The sequence below is a fragment of the Glycine soja genome, chromosome 10 (genome assembly GCF_004193775.1).
Source record: "Glycine soja cultivar W05 chromosome 10, ASM419377v2, whole genome shotgun sequence".
Classification (NCBI taxonomy): Eukaryota; Viridiplantae; Streptophyta; class Magnoliopsida; order Fabales; family Fabaceae; genus Glycine; species Glycine soja.
In genome coordinates this window covers 26,937,506-26,950,269 of record NC_041011.1, presented here as the reverse complement: position 1 = coordinate 26,950,269, position 12,764 = coordinate 26,937,506, and the positions used below count along the sequence as shown (strand labels likewise).

At 35.5% G+C, this 12,764-nt stretch overlaps 1 pseudogene; it reads left to right on the top strand.

Annotated features, from left to right (window-relative positions):
* Nucleotides 1–1,253: 1,253 nt before the first annotated feature.
* Nucleotides 1,254–8,681, top strand: LOC114371579 (annotated as a pseudogene).
* Nucleotides 8,682–12,764: the final 4,083 nt, after the last annotated feature.

The window sequence follows — 12,764 nt, the reverse complement described above, 5'->3', positions numbered from 1 at the left end:
CCAATAGCTAATAATCGTAATGTTTTGGAAGCACCATCATCAACAAGAATTGTTTCTTTAAACCACTTAATGAAAGTTCTATTATGCTCTTGCAAAACCCTCATCATGTTCATTTTTGGGTTCATTGCGATGAGTTTTTTTTTTTTTGTGAGCATCTATATATGGAATGACGTCGGCTGTATTATTCAATATATATAGATGCGCTTATGAGACCTCGTCACAAGTCATTGTCACAACATTGTATCCTCGTGTACCCTTACCCCCCGATGGTGTTCTCACATTACGAGTTTCAGGAACCCCGATAGATTTACCGGCTTCAATGTACTGCGAGCAAAAATTGATACATTCTTCAGCAACATACCTTTCAACAATTGAAGCTTCTGGTTGGTGTTGATTCTTTGTATACCCCTTTAACACCTTCATGTACCATTCCACTAGATACATCCACTGTAAATATACAGGACCACACAATCGGATCTCCCTGACTAGATGAACAATTAAGTGAACCATTATGTCGAAAAATGATGGAGGAAAGTACATCTCCATTTGACAAAGGACAATGGCAGCCTCATTCTCTAATTCACCCAATCTTCTAGGGTCAATGACTTTGCTACATATAGCATTAAAAACAAAGCATAGACAAATTATGGCAACGCGAACTTTGTCAGGCAAGATTCCTCAAATCGCTACAGGCAGTAGTTGTTGCATTAATACATGACAATCATGAGATTTCAAGCCAACCAATTCCAGATCATTAATGGATACAAGGCTCTTGATATTTGAAGAGTATCCTTGTGGGAATTTCACGTTCTGCAGACAATGACAAAAACTCATTTTTTTCCTTAGTTGACATCGTGTGACATGCCGGGGGTAGATACATTTGCGACCCTTTTGCTATTGGATGCAACTGGTCTCGTATACCCATGTCAACCAAGTCTTGATGACACGTCAAACCATCCTTTGTCTTGCCTTTAATGTTAAGAAGGATGCCAGTTAAACTATCACAAAAATTTTTCTCCACATGCATGACGTCTATAGAGTGTCTTACATCAAGATCAGACCAATAAGGAAGATCAAAGAAAATGGACCTTTTCTTCCAGATGTTTTTCTCACTAGGGTTTTTTTTTTTGCATCTTCCGGCCCAAAGATAGTTATGATCTCCTTCACACGATGATAAACTTCTTTGCCATGTAATGGTTTGGGTGCAATTTCATATTCCTGAGATCCATCGAAAGCTTTCTTCAATCGTCGATATGGATGGAACTGATTTAGAAATCCTCGATGCCTTGTGTATATTGTTTTCTTTCCATGTTTTAGTTGGACAAAACTTGTATTTTTCTCACATATAGGACATGCGTGATGGCCTTTCACACTATAACCACTTAAATTTCCATATGTTGGAAAGTCATTTATGGTACAAAAAACCATTGCACGCAACCTTAAGGTCTCCTGCAAATTCGCATCCCAAACATCTACCCCAAGTTCCCACATTGTTCTTAGGTCTTCAATCAATGGACTTAGATACACGTCAATATCATTACCAGGCTGTCTTGGTCCCGCTATCATCATGCAAAGCATTATGTAGTTCCAATTTATGCATAACCAAGGAGGAAGGTTGTAAATCATCAGCAAAACAGGCCATGAACTATGACTGCTGTTTAAGTTACCAAAAAGGTTCATTCCATCCGAGGCAACACCAAGCCTTAGATTTCTGTCCTCATTCCCAAAATTAGGATACAAAGAATCAAATGCCTTCCATTGCGGACTATCAACCGGATGTCATAGCAATCCATCAATTTTTCTGCCTTCAACATGCCACATCAATTGTTTTGCATCATGTCCATTAGAAAACAATCGCCTAAACCTTGTTATTATTGGAAGATACCAACAAGCCTTTACTGGATGACTCTTCTCTATGGTTGCAACATAATTGTCTTCATGGTAGCAGGATACACCACATGTTGGTCATGTGCACATTTCAGCATACTCATTTCTATACAATATGCAATCATTTGGACATGCATGGGGACGACTCTCCTCGTAGTGACTCTTCGGCAACGTGTTCTCTTCAGGAAGCAATTTTTTCAATAACACTAGCAATTTAGTAAAGCTCTTGTCACTCCACCCAAATAGTGCCTTCAAGTTGACTAAAGCTAACACCATAGACAACCTTGTGAATGTTGTGCACCCAGAATACAAAGGAATCTTTGAATCATTCTCTATTTTGTCATACAAAGGACCATGTGCTTGTCGAAAACCATCCTGCCCTAGGTCTCGAATCATTTCTTCTATACGACAACTCGTATCTACATTGACTGCCTAAGTGTGAGAGATTGTTGGATTGTCTAGCAATTCCCCATGCCATACCCACTTTGTGTAATTTGTAATCATCCCGTGACATATTAGATGTGATCTTATTTCATTTAGCGACTGGTGTATACCATTTGTACATTTCACACATGGACAAAAATATTTTCCGCGCAAGGAGGGGGCATGCATTTCGATAAATTGAAAAAATTGTTCCACCCTAGTCCCATACTCAGCAGTGATGCATGATGCTCTCATCCAACTTTGATCCATGTTGTCTGTTTGCTGCACCACTTTATGAAGTTATGTAACATGCATGTGAAGCTCACTTTTGTAAGTAAAGGTGTGACCCTATCCCATTCAGGAAGTATTTTTTTTATAGTAGACAAAATAGTACAAGTTAATTGTCTTTTCTAAATTTGTCAAAATTTCAGCAGCATTTAGCCTAAGTCTCCAAGTACATGAGATGAAAGCGGTGATATATTGTTATCCACCACATTCAAGTATGCACTCGGAGAACAGGAAAATGAAGTATACTGAAATGTTGACAAATTTAAGAAAACAACATTAACATATACGTAATAATATACTAAAAAAAATTATTCTTCCCAAACTGTCCGAACAGACAATTCAAGATTCAATACACCGATTAATACAAACTATCCGTATTAATCTATGTATAGAATCTCAAACGGGAAACTAAGGTTCACTCACAATGCTCATAATTTAGTTATATAATACATCATGACATATATAAAGAAGCATTCAATTATCATTGTTGTGAGTCAAAGATATACATGCCTCAAAAATATGGCAAATCACAAGTACGACTGGGATCACAGTAATGGCAAAGCAAACACAACAGTGTAGATTCAACGCCTTAGTAGGTGGGACAAGAAAGAAGCTACTACCTACAAACAAAAACAAATAGGAATAAGATACTATTAAAAGAAAGAGGAATAAGATTCAATGCCTCAGTAGGTGTTGAAGGTGACAACATGACTTATCGTTTACAGCTGACCCACACATACTCTACACTAACATAATAAAAAACTACACCAAACACCAAATTAAGAAAGGATTTGGAAATGTTTCGAGGAGTGAAGCAAGAAGAGAACATACCTGTTTCTATATTATTGGTGTTGCTGATTGAATCTTAGGAAGCACAAAAAGCTTTACAATTGAAAAGCCTGCATAGTGCAAGTGAAAAAAATTCATTGAATAGTAAATAGAATGGAATAGAAGAGGGGGAAAAAAGACATGGGGAAAAAGTGAAAAAAAAAAATAGAAGGAAGCACTGTCTTTTCCTTCTTCACCCAACAGCTTAAAAATTGGTGCTCTATGATTGAATTACTAAAAGCATGAAGTGCAAGTGGGCTACGACTTTGAAGTGCTCCTATACTAATTGAAAAGAAGCTTGTGTGGGGCCATCACAACAAATATTATTCCTTAACAAACAAGACACAATAATCACTCATATCCATATCCTTCTTGGTGATATATATATATATATATATATATATATATATATATATATATATATATATATATATATATATATATACTTTTATGTGTTAATGTGTGAAATTGCCCTCTATTCGTGTATTGATTGGTTGAGCTGGTAAAATGTTGCAATGGTTGGAGCTAGGGTTTGCAATTAGTTACCCTTTGGCTGTGGCATTGGACAAAATGCAGGATAAGTGCCTTTAGAGGTATACCCTGCATTCATTGGGTTTGATGATAGGATCAAAGCTTCTATGGCAAAGCTTGGTGTCCCTTTCATTTGTGACATTGGCTTTCACTAGGTTAATTACTCTATACCCTACATTCATTGGGTTTGAAATACCAAAAATACCAACTCAATGTTCAGCAGTGCCTTCTTTATGTCATCAAATACTAATGGAAGGAATGGAAGAGGCTTAAAACTACATCACTTTTAATTGATTCAATGTTTTCCAAGGTTATGACAATTAACTAACCTACACTTATTTCCACGACGTTGGATACAACTTTACAGTCTTTAGACTGCCCTCCAAAAAGAGACGAGACACATTCATTCAGCAAGATTTATATAATTCAGTCTGATAAACATAGAAGACAATTTTTATTCTCTGAAATTTACAAAACATAAAATAGAACAAACAAAAATGCCAATTTTTATTCTCTTAAATGTTGATGATATATCTAGAGGACTACAAACCCATCAAGGCGGCATAGCATGTTGATCTCTTGGGCAAAACAATCACGCAGAGGAAGCACAATAGGAACTTCCCATCTAGCATCAAGATACTGTATATCTGTAGGTAATGAGTATCCTTGACCCTGTTGAAACAATGACCATTCCCAAGATTCATAGATAAGGTCATAAGGAATACAACACAGTATAAGCAACACAATTAGATTTCATCGAGAGACAAGAGCAATGTGGACACGAATCCTAAAATCCACATGACTTTTGGAAGGAAGCTGGCCTAGTTAAGCAAAATAAATACGGCATCTTCAACATATCAGATATAGAAGCAGAGTTCTAGATAAAAAAGGATATGAAATGGAATTCAATAGTTAAAATAAAATTGCATTAATCCCTGAGTCCAAGCCGCACCTAATCACTTTTTTTTTCTAGAAAAAAGGACATAAAGTGAGTATTGAGTAAAACATTTACATTTGTCTTTTAGGGGTTTTATTTTAACCCCCACAACTGTGATAAAGTCCACGGGCCTATTAATGTTTGTGCAGGACCCAACATTACCCATAGAACCTAGACAAACATACAACACAACAGGGACATTGTGAATAGCACTTGTACACTTGTAGCAATGGCACGGCTATATAACTTTATAGTTCCTTAACATAAGCTGACTTAGTCAGCCACTCAACCATGTTGACAGTTGATACCTTCTTTCATTATTCAAAGATTTCCTAATTGCAACTCATATTTACTTGAAAAAAACTTGTATTCAGTTGAAAAACTAAGAAAATGTGTCACAGACTACTAAGAGACTAGAATTACTAAGTGATACAAAATAATAAAAAAAATCAAGCTATAGGATAGGCATGGGGATCATAAAGTCAAACTAAGATACCAAAGGTCACCTTGTGGCAGCAATAGATTGAGAAGGTGGTTCAGTCCTTATGGTCTTGGATTTAAGCTTGTTCAGTAACGCTTCCAATTGATATAAGTTCCTCTGAAATAATGTAACAAAATTAATTCAAAGCCAGAGATAAACCAGAAAGTGCATGAGATTTATTATTTTTGTTAAATTGCAATTCAACAACAAACTTTGGTTCTTTAAAAACAGATAAAGCATGATATTTATTTTTTAAAAAATAAACCCAAGTACAACCTTCTTAAGTTTCCACATTCAACAAACAATTAAGGTTAAAGAAAGTGAAAATGCACAAGATTCCATTTTAAGCAGTCAAATTCATTCATCTCCCCAATGATGCATCATGAAGGCTCCCCAAGATCTATAAGTCAAAACCAGAGGAAAAACTAACACAGTTACACAAACGTCTATCTATAAACCATTGATTGAAAATCCCCCAACTTCTTACAGAGAACATCTGCAATTTGTGACAGGTAAGCATATATATTCTCACCTTTTTTCCTTTGTTGCAGCACATCTATGTGATCATTGTTGTACTAAAAATTGTATCCTAGATATACCCTCTATTCCTTCATTCATTGATGGTTTCAATAGCAGAAATAGTGTTACTCATAGGTCTTGTGGGAACCAGGGCACTCAACTCCCCCCTTCAAACAACAATGATTCATCAACATAAGGTTTTCTAGTTTCACCACCAAGAGTCAGACTCAGAGATGGGAGGTACTTGGCTTATACAGAAAAGGGTGTCCCCAAGGACCAAGCAAAACATAGCATCATCATTGTACATGGCTTTGGAAGCTCCAAAGATATGAATTTTTTGGCACCCCAAGTACATATATACTAATCTCAATATCTCTTTACAAAACTTGCATATGTTGATTTGAAAATAGTAGACATGTTATATTGGATTAGTAAAATTAGATCTAATTAGACATGTTTGATTGGAAAAAAAATTATGCAGAAACCATTAGACATTGTAGTTCTGATTAGATACTTGGATACAAAGAAGAGGTGTATAATGTTTGGTTTGAACTACATCCTCAACAGGAAAATTACAAGCCTCAAAATATACATTTCTAAACATATGTTTGGTTTCAAAAAATGTCAATTTTCGTTTTTTATTTTCACAAATAATTAAAAAAACGAGTTTACATTTCTAAACAATGTTTGGTTTCACAAAGAAAGTAAAAATAAAAGCACAAAGTCATTTTCTGTAACTATTTGTGAAAATAACATTTTCTCAAGCCAAACTGGTCAAAATTCTTCCTTTTTATGTTGAAAATGGATTGTTAATTTCACCACGAGGTCAAAATTTGTGCAGGCTAGCAGGTGTGCCTATCAGTGCTCCAGTGATAAATTATCGATGGCCTTCCTTCCCTGAGAGTCTGATAAAGGAGGACTATAGGAGGAAACTTATCAACCGGTCCATGTGGTTTGCAAACTATTTTCCGACATTCTTGCACTGGTGGGTGACTCAAAAGTGGCTCCCTTCAAATTCTGTCATAGAAATAAACCCAACATTCTTCAACAAAAGAGATATAGATATTTTAGAGACAATTCCTGGCTTCCCAATTGATACGAATACGCAGATAACAGAGGAAGCACCAACAACAAGGGTGCAGAAGGGAGAAGAGATCAGGAGCAAGAGGAGGGTGATGAAGCCAACATACCTGAAGGACTACGCTTGAGGGCAATCCTGGAAGAGAGAAATTAGGAAATCTGCATCAAATCCTGCTTGTCGTATTTGCTCTCTCAGGGGCAAACATGCAAAACGAATTCCATTACTAGAATATTCCTAGGATAGAGTTTAGCATAAAATCTGTAGTAGGAATTTCTATATAAAGCTATGTAAATAATCTAGCAAGCAAGAACAATAAGAATTTCTCTTATCTTACCTTGCTTATTCCTTTTCTTTCTCTGAATATCCGGAGGAGCTGACCCTCGAAGTCAGTAGCCAATTCTGCACCTAACACCAATGCTTACCAAGGCAAGTTACATGTTTCTTTCACTTGTTCTAATATGTGAATATACATAGGCAATTTTTGGACAAAATTTTCAGTAAGTACATGTAGGAAAAGAAAATTAAGAAGCTCAAATGAATTAAATTTCTCTCATAATCATAAACTAAGCTTATGCATAAGCATAAGTTTAAATAAGCTTTTTGTTAAGAATAGTCCCACATCGGGTAATTCATGAACATGATAAGTGCTTATATAGCTGGGTAGACCACCCCCTTATGAACCGGTTTTTAAGGGGACCTTTCGGATGCCTTTGCTGCACTATAAAATTTGATATGGTATCAGAGCGATATTCTACTTCTGTCCGGTGGGTGCCACCAGCCCTCGCTTTGTGGTGACGAGCCCTGGCTCGAGGGGGCGTGTTAAGAATAGTCCCACATCGGGTAATTCATGAACATGATAAGTGCTTATATAGCTGGGTAGACCACCCCCTTATGAACCGGTTTTTAAGGGGACCTTTCGGATGCCTTTGCTGCACTATAAAATTTGATATGGTATCAGAGCGATATTCTACTTCTGTCCGGTGGGTGCCACCAGCCCTCGCTTTGTGGTGACGAGCCCTGGCTCGAGGGGGCGTGTTAAGAATAGTCCCACATCGGGTAATTCATGAACATGATAAGTGCTTATATAGCTGGGTAGACCACCCCCTTATGAACCGGTTTTTAAGGGGACCTTTCGGATGCCTTTGCTGCACTATAAAATTTGATACTTTTACATAATCTAAATGAGACTCTGAGAGGGTTTAGACAAATTAGTTTATTCTAATTTTAACTTGTGAGACAAACTAATTTTATTTTTGTTGTTATTTAATTCTGTAACAAGACCTATTTATTGAGAAATTTATCTAAACAGAACCATGGTAAAACCTCTGAGGTAATTGTGATGATGATATGTTCCCACTTACAAAACAAATTAAGGGAACAAGTAGTACTTGACACTCTAAGGGGTGACTGGATGGTGGCCTTTGGCAACTGGGAATTTGACCCTCTGAAGCTAAGTAATCCATTCCCTGATAATAGAAGTTCAGCTCACATTTGGCAGGGCTATGATGAAGATAAGGTAGTGCCCTCTCAAATCCAAAGGCTTGTTACACAGAAGCTGCCTTGGATACAGAATCATGAAGTTCCAGATGGTGGCCATTTGATTGTGCACTATAGTGGCTTATGTGAGGCCATTCATTTTGAAGGCACTTTTACTTGGAGAAGAAAATCTTTCATATAGACCTAGACCAGAAGTATTTGTATCTTGATTTATCATCATCTCTTAATACAATATCTTTATTGTTGATTATTTTTTTTCCTTTGGAGAATGTCAAATGTAAATCACATTCATTGATTCAAAGGAGGAAAATGCCATAGATGTAAGTTGCTTTTTTTTTTCCTCTAGAAATGCTTACAACATGTTTTTTTTATACTCTCTTTTGAACATTATATTTACTAAGGTGAAATCTAACTCAGATTTTTGACATTTTTGTTGGCTGAAAACATAGCACATTCATTACTTATAGGTAGCATACATCAAAATTTACTTGAACCTGAAACTGAAAGAGGGTGAAAAGGAGATACCCAGATTAATGTCATGAGTCATAACCCTAAGTTACAGTTTGGTATAGTGGAAAGAAATGGAAATAAATAGAATTGAAAACAAATATTTAAATTCAAGTAAAATAATTATTTAAATTAAAGTAATATATGAAAGTGTGGGACTCATCAAATTTTTTAAACTATCCAATCATTTCTCTTTCTTTCCTCACAAACCGAAACAGACCCTAAGAAAATAATTTCTTCTATTTTCACTACTCTATCCAATAGGTGTGTGTTCGTGTAATTACTACAACTGGAACACAAAGTTGGAGCCTCAGTAGTTCATTTATTTTTGAACTTGAAATGCAAATTTTGAAATAACTTCCACTTTCTTTCAGTTAGCAGCAAAGCAGGACCTTGTTGAAGTTTAAATGTACTTCAGGATATCTAAAGAAATGGAATACAAAATGATCAAGTGAAACTGTGAAAAGACAAAATTTGAACAATAATTAAACACTTGGAATGATTCAATTATGCTTTAATATATCTTATGACTCTAGTCTTAAATAGTTTATTGCCTTTGTACAAGTCATCAAAACTGCACATAATGAGGGAAGATTAATAATGTGTCTTGAAGTACAAAGCGCAAAACTAAACCAATTTGCATAATTAGAAGAAAAGTGTTTCATGGACACCGCACGATAGATAATGCATTGCAATAAAAAAAATAGATAAAGAAAAAATATGGCCGTAACTAGAAATTTGCTGGCCTAAGGCAATTTTTTTAAAAACTCAACGCGGGAAGATTAATAATGTGTCTCGAAGTACAAAGTGCCAAACTAAACCAATTTGCATAATTATAAGAAAAGTGTTTCATGGACACCGCACGATAGATAATACATTGCAATAAAAAAAACAGATAGAGAAAAAATATGGCTGTAACTAGAAATTTGCTGGCCTAAGGCAATTTTTTAAAAAACTCAATGTAATATTAATTAACCAATTTTACACTCGTCTTTAAGCTTTTTAAGATACAAAGTCATTTATAAATGCTTTATAATCAAATAGTTCTAACATTCCACTCAAGTTTTGCTGTGTCACCCTATTTTACCAAATCAGAGTTTAGGCAAAAATTGATTTCAGAAAGGTATGTAGTTTTATTTGAGCAGTTAATATTCTGGTTGTGACAAACACTTCAATCAACAAATCAATGAAATCAAAACATGAACCCACAATGCACATAAATGAAAATGGAAAGACAAATCAACGAAATCTGTCTCAGAAAAACGACGATCACGGACTTGTTCACCGTTGGATCGTTGTGAACTTTGAGTACCACGTTTGCAACCCAATTTCAAACATTCTCACCGTTTGGAATTGTAAAATAATTACTGAGCTTAGAGTAAAACACTTCGCATTGTAGCATTTTAATTTCCCGCAGAAACCCAAAACTGTCTCGGTAAAATTACGATCCCGGTTTCTTTAACCGTTAGATTTTCATGAAGTTTGGATATGGTGTTAGAAATTAAATTGCACACACTTCCACCGTTGGGATTTTCGAGATAATATTCGTGGAGGGAGAAAAAGGAATCGCATAAAGACAGTATAAGTGGAGGTTTCAATCTCTTCTCAGTCTCTCTGACGTTTGGGAATTCTATCGGAGCAGTCGGAGGAATAACTGAAGGAATCTCAGGGGAACTGCTAGAGATGCTACTATCACTATCAGAAGACACGTGAGTCCGCTTAGAAGTAAGGGATGAGTTATTCACAATTGGGAACTAGTGAGAACATGTGTAGGGATCCTTAGAGATATCAATTGGAATGAGTTTTGGGGTGCTTTTGCAATTTCATTTTATCCTTATAATTATTACAGTGAATTATATATGTTTGACAGACCAATTGTTGTGAAATTGATATGCTATTGTGTTGAGCGTGAACCCTATAAATTGAGTACTTTTTCTAATTAATATTAATTGATGAAATAAAGTAAGGAGAAATTTAGAGAGAAATATTGATTTTGTATTTTCTCTTTTTCTTGTTGTTTAGGTTTTTATATATAATTTAAAAAATTAATATCATAATTGAAACTCACCAAATTGTTCATATAATTATTTAGAATTTGTGCATTGAAAGCTTACTTTGAAATTTGTGATTTAATATGATGTATGCTAGTTTATATATATAGAGGTAGTTATTTACATTAATAATTTATGTAAATAATATTGTAGAGTGTTATAGTATGATTCCAAAAATTATTAAGTGTGGGAGTTTGAGAATATTATGGTTAAATTTCATGAACATGTGGATGTTGTACCTTATGAATATCATTGGGAATGTTATGAGATGGTTGATGTGATGTTATGAGATGTTAAAGTGTGGACATGATATTCAATTGTGAATAAGTGGATGTGTTTAACACTTGATGTTACATTAATTATATCGTGAGCTATGAATTATACAATAACCCGACCAGTGTTTATGCGTAGTGTTAAAGAGAAAGTGTAGGTTCCTAGTTAGGAACCAGTGTTAAATTGTAGCGCAATTGTGTTAAACATGTTTGAAACATGAGTGTGAGGTCGTGGTATTGTATAATTCATGAGCAGTGCTTATAAATGAAATATGTGATGAATTGTGGAATAATATGTTGCCTTGAGATTATAATATTGTTATTGAGATTGATTAAAAGTGTAAAGTAAAACAGGTGTTGAATTGTGAGATACATGAAAACATGTGATGGTGGATTGTGACATTATGAGATGTAAAATTGTGAATGAGTTTTGGTTTTGAATAAGTGTGTGATTAACTCTTGATGTGACATTATTTGTGTAAGCTGTGAATTGTACAATAACTCAACCAGTGTTATCTTGAGAAAAGTGTAAATGCGCAGTGTTAAAGAGAAAGTGTAGGTTCCTATTTAGGAACCAGTGTTAAATTGTAGCGCAATATGTTGTACGTGTTTAAGACACGAGTGTGAGGTTGCGGGTATTGTATAATTCACTAGCAGTGTCTGTGTGCTAAAATGATTTTAGGGGTTGGACCTGAATTAGGAGGGAGAGGCCCTGACGGACTGTTCAGAGTGTAGGCCTTGGGGGTCACCGGGTTTGAGTGCTCCTTTAAGCCTATGCTGATCCCATATGGTTGGAGCATTCTCGCAAAACATCGTGACCCTGACTGGTCTCCCTATAATCTTACTTAGTGAGAGTGACCTGACAAACCCATTGTGTGGTGTGTCTTGTTATGTACTCCTAAGCGCCCCAGGGTGGTTTTTCACTGACATGGTACCACATTGCATATAGGCTTGAGTCTTAGCATAACTGTCTCATGCGCTTGCTAATTGTTCATTATGAAATTGATGTGTTATTATGTCTTGATCGGAGTGTGTGATTCTTGTGTATTGTGATTGATGATTGAAAGGTGTGATTGATGATTGAAAAGTGAATTTAGAATGACAAAGTGATGAAATAATGTGAGATATGCTAAGTAAATTGTATTTGGCTACTATATGTTGTTTTGTTTCTCTCTAGTAGTTAGGAATGTGATAACTCACTCCCATTTTGTTGTTTGTGTTTGGATCTTGTGATGATCTTGAACCTTGTGTTCAGGGGAGCAGACGGCTAGGTGAAGTGCTTAAAGGAACCTTGTGTTGAAGGACGTCGGGACACAATGCTCTGATAGGATGTGACAGTGGGGCATAAGTTTTATATTAATTGTATAATGTTAGTCTATTTTATTTTATCTCACTGATTTAACAAAATATTTTTGTAAATTTTGACGGCCTTGTTTCGAGCCGAATATATTTTTAATAAGTT